The following is a 5,324-nucleotide window of genomic DNA, read 5'->3' on the forward strand; positions in this document are numbered from 1 at the left end:
TTAGACAGTGTCAATAAATTTCTGCAAGTGTCAGAAAAGACTAACGTTTCTGCTGCCCTGGCAAACTAATTTTAAGCCTGATTGCTTGAACAATTGCTATGGTGAATACAGTTTTAGAGACCAGCTAATCGGGAATAGACTTTCATTTTTGAAATCCAGCCAAAAAAAGAAAGACTCAAATAAACACATCTCTGAGTTTCAGCCAATCAGCAGTAGTTTCCACCCTTCACAAGTAGTTTTTAGTCTACTACTAACTAATCTTCACCTCTGTAAGTCTGCTTGGCCTGCAAGTTGTCCACAAGTCTTAGCAGTGGAGCACAGGGCAGATCAACACACTGATTTTGTCCTGTTAAAGTAAGCACTATATTTAGCACTGTCTTTTTGTACCAGATATTGTGTGATGATCTTACTGGTCTCGAACAGTAACTTTCCTATGTTGATATAGCTGAAGAGTAGTAGAGCAATGTGACAAACCTAGTTTCATTTGCTTTCTGAGTCTTAATTTTACAGCCTGTTGCTCCATCTTTTCTCGTTCTTTAATAATTATTGGCCACCTGTTCTTCCCTTGAGAAATTTAGGCCCTGGAGGTATATTACTTCACCTCTTTTCTGGTTGGTTATTTAATTTTGTATCCCACTAGCTTATAGGAAGTTTTGGATTTTGAAAAATTTCACATTCCTTGGAAATTGCAAATTCATCAATTATTCATTTATTAATTAAAAAATACTCAGTGGAGCCCTTTCTATGTGCTCGACCACCATGACAGTGAGGGTACTTTAGCCCTCTAGGGCTGGAAGCCTACCTGGAAAGACAGGAAACAGCAGTCTAATATGAAATCTGCTCACATGGGCATGGGAGCCGGTGAGAGCTGTGTGGAGTGAGTCCCTAAGCCCATGTCAGCCCTGTGGACGCACAAGGAAAAACTGCCAAGTTGCATATGTGTGTGTACTACTGAGTTGTTTTTTTTTTAAAGAAAACACTTTTTTTCAAAACTAAAAAATGCACTGAGATTTGCTATACCTCATGAAAAGTCAAACAATGAGTCAAGAATGATGTTACCCCTGGGTTAACCTAGGTTATTTGTGAGACTAAATTCGTAATTATGTAGCTTATCGAGTAAAATCGTAGTCAAGGCAATGTTCTTTTCTGTTTCTATTGCCTAAATGTTTAGCTAAAACTTTTTTCCAAGTACAGTTGTAGTTGTCTAATATAGAACATTACACATTTGTAATAATTGGTACAAAATGTGAAAAATATGAAAAACTTTCATAATATTTGGTAAAAATAGGAGTTGGCTTAATAAGGAGACAAATTCAAAATGATCTTCAATTCCACTTATTTGGATTTTTTCTTATTTCTTTATACAAAGCTATTTTTCTGAATTATTTTCCACTTCTTTTCCTTGGCACTCTACCAGTTTTGAAGATAATGTAATCACTAAAATGAAAGTTCTGTACACAATAAAAAAATCTCTTGTTTATACTGAAGATGTCTGCATTTTAGATACAGAAGCAGTGTTTTCATTTAGTCTTGATTGATGGTCGGACAGTGCCTTAGAGTTCAGTACTTGCCTGGCTTTTGCACAAACAACTTTGACCTTTGCTGTTAAGTTGCTTTGCTGAGCCAAGAATGGAGGGCTGCAGTGCAATAGTCTTTTCTGCTGCTCAGAAAACTAGATGCTCTGGTGTCTGCTAGGGCTGCACTGATTTAATGTGAGGTGGTGCACAGTCTCTGTTTAGTTACAGTGGTCAGAACAAGAATGATAGTAAGTGCTTTTCAAAAGGCTTAAGGCATTATGGGAAGTGAGGGTCACAATGGGAACCATTACACGAATTTTGCCTTTGATGTCCTTCAAGGCCATGGAAGCCCTGGGATTCCAGTCACGACTCCCACTCACCGCACACACTTTCAGCCTCTTTCCCCAGACAATGGCTTTACATTCTGAAGCTGTATTTTCTTTCCTTACCAGCATATGACTTCCCACATCCAGTATCCATTCCAGGAGGAAACAGGTCTTTGACAAAATTATTTCTACAGGAAATGAAGTTATTATTAACCATAACTTTTTGAGTATTTGCTGAGCACTTTCAAAGACCTCACTGCAGCTGATGCTTTAAAGGAAAAGCCCTTAGCTTTCTTACATTTCAGGCAAAAATTCAAAGGCTGTGAGGTCCATCAGCCGTTCAGGTTCTCATAGCTATCACGGGGCCAAGCCAGCCTTGTGGAATCCCTTGTGCTGTTCTTTAGACAGTGCTGCCCTGAAAAGCACTGATGACTGACAAGAACTTGCAGAACACTTGCAGCTTGATAAGAACCAGTGCCCCCAAGGTTGCTCTCTGCCTTAGTGTTTTTCAATATTAGCAGCACATTTTTTTCACATTTCTCACACAACAGCACAGAATCAAGCTTTCTACTCAGTAGGGGGTCAGATAAGTTGGTCTCAGAGCTCTAAGGTTGTGAAGATTACAACTCAAGAAAGACCCCACTGATGCCTGCAGTGTTTTTTCCTGCCACAGTTTCCTTCTTGCACCAGCAGTCATGGGAAGCAGACTCACGGGGCAAGAGATGGTGGAGCGTTAGTGCTGGGAGTGGTCAATGGGTCTAAACTTTTCCTTGTAGGAGGCACAAAATGATCCAGAATGGAGTGCCTTAGGGTTACCTGATCAGGAGGTAGGTGGCTAAGTCACCACTCACTTCCCTACCTCCTTCCCTCCCTTATCTTCCATCGTTCCCCTTCCCATCCTTCCTTTTCTTACCATTCTCTTCCCCCACCTCCTGCTTCTCCCTTTTCTTCTTTTCCATCCTTCTCTCATTGAGTGTTTATTACTTGTCAGCTTCAATGGTAACAGAGTAAGCAGCTATAAACTGTAGGGGAGACATACAGATCAAAACAAATAAATCAGCATGTCAGATGGTAACAAGAGACATGGAGAAAAGTAGAGCACGGAGGAAGGTTGGTTGATGAAGGAAGGCAGAGTTTGGGTAATGAATGCTGTTTCACTAAGATTTTCGTAAAGGAGCTGGACATGAGGATTCTACATGGCATGGTAGCCAAAGGGGCATGTGCTTAGAATTGGGCTATTTAAAGAATGGCAGAAAAGAGTAAACAAAGAGACAGACCCACAGGATAAGAAGGAAGAGGAGACAGACGACCCCGGCCATCTGGTCTACCAGTCAGTGCCTTTGTATCAGTCCTGTGAGGCTGAGCGCTAACCGGTATCTTTTTCTTGTTCATGACTAAGGTCAGACCTCCCAGAGAGCTATGCAATGGAGTATAAAGTGCACAAGACCAGGAGTCAGACCATCCGGATGAGTCTCTCCATACTTAGCTGTGTGATTTTACTTGTGTTAGCTGTTTTTCTTATCTATAAAATGAGGATGACTTAGCTATCTCCTTGTGCGTGAAGGAGGACTGAAGGGGATCTATGTCAAATCAGTTTTTAAGTCAGACAGCTTGAATACCTGTAGCAAGACAGTCCATGAGTATTGTTTTCAGTCCTGTGCAATATGAGGGTGGGACTCTCCCTTCAGCCACTGCTTTGTCTTCGTCAGAAAAGGCACGCAAGGCTCTGCATTATAACTGCGTAGGAAAACAAGGCAGAAAGGGATGTTCATCCTACAAATGAACAATCTTATCCTTCTTTGTGGTACAGTAATACTCCATTGTGTGTGAAAAACAAATATGAGAGAAAGGAGATAAAATTTAATATGGTCTCACACGCCCTGAGGGAGGTGGTGCCGATTTGGAGGGGTAATCGCTATGTCCAAGTAATCACCTATTTGGAACTTCTGTGACTGCAGAGTCATGGAATCATCTGTCCCCTTTCTGCCAGACATGGTGCTGCCAATCTCCTTAACTCGATAGCCAGGTCTTTTAAGATCCATGAAAGCAATTGTGAAATTGAAGCGTGTGCCCTTCATTTTAGCTTCCAGGTAGACTTCTTTTACTAAGCTAGTTAGTTCTTTCAAGGTTGCATCCATCCAGGTGTAGGTCTGCAGCTCACTGGATGAGACGTCGCAGAAGAACTCGTCCATATGGTGGTGCTGACCGTTGTTGTTGGTGAAGATGGGGAACAGCAGTGGACATGTCTTCTCATGGTCAATTGGCTTCTTTGGCTCTTTCTTAATTTCCTCCTGAGTAACTCGCAACTCCACTGCCATCTTCTTACTTCTCTACTTTGCATTTTTCTAATGTCCAGCAAGGCTAGCATTTCCTCATGATTATTAGCGCTCTGCACTGTTGTGAAGTATCTATTCATTTCACTTCCCCATTTCTTGATTGGTCTTTTATTTGAGGGAGGGGGATGCTCGAATTTTTTTGAATTCTGCACGTAGTTTAGATTTAAGTGCTATGCCTGCGGAATAACTGGTATTATTCTAAGCACTTCTCTATATTAGTCTCTATATTATTCTAAGCTGTTTTAATCCCCGCAATAACTTTACAAAGTAGCAGCTATTATCACTGGTTTGCACATGAGACTTGGGGTGGAAGACTGCCCATGGCAAGTGGTGTGCTGGAATTCAAACACAGACGGCCTGTCTCCAGAGACAGTGCTGAAACTTCCTGCACCTCTCCTTCATCAGCAGGCACAGTACCTTTATCCTAGCACTCATCATTCATCTTTGCAATTTTCTGTTTATTTTTGTCTTTCAGAGAAAGCCCAGATGAAACCAACTCCTATATATAGTCAATTCTGGGAATTTTAAAAAAAGCAAGTAGATAATTGGAAAGCAATGTGGATGACTGTATTACTAGGAAAAGGTGAATTCTGGACTTGATCTTGAAAGTGGCCTTGGGCTTGTGCAGAATACAGCAGAGAGACAGATCAACTTCTGTGAGCAGAATGCTCGCCAGGCTGGTGCATGCTCTGAGTGGTCACAGGGCTGCAGGGAGGGGCTGTGGATCAGAGGGAAGGTCTGGGATTTATACTGAGAAAGGCTGAGGGCTGAAGGCCACAGGAAGGCAGTGCTGAGATTGACATAGGAAGTCTAGAGACATTTGTGGTAGAGATTTGCATGCTCAGGTCCAGTGCATGCTGGGAAAGAGAAAGGACAAGTGAGGATAATTAACTGGTAAATTTTCTTTCTAATATGAATGGGCAGGTGGGAATATGGGTCATTCAGGCATGTGCCTTTTTTCTAGCATAGTGCTGGAATGGCCATAACAATACAGATAACACACAGGGCTTATTTTTCTTCTCACGCTGTGGAGAATAGAACCTAAGGCCTCATGCATGCTAGGTAAGCACGCTATCACTGATCTACATCCTAGAGCAACAGGCATTTCACTTGTCTCCACCCCTCTACAGTGTTGCAGATTGAAC

General features: G+C 41.8%; 1 pseudogene; it reads right to left on the bottom strand.

Moving 5' to 3' along the window:
- Positions 1-3,714: 3,714 nt before the first annotated feature.
- Positions 3,715-4,161, bottom strand: LOC101583790 (annotated as a pseudogene).
- Positions 4,162-5,324: the final 1,163 nt, after the last annotated feature.

The sequence above is a fragment of the Octodon degus genome, unplaced genomic scaffold, assembly GCF_000260255.1.
Source record: "Octodon degus isolate 3935 unplaced genomic scaffold, OctDeg1.0 scaffold00057, whole genome shotgun sequence".
Classification (NCBI taxonomy): Eukaryota; Metazoa; Chordata; class Mammalia; order Rodentia; family Octodontidae; genus Octodon; species Octodon degus.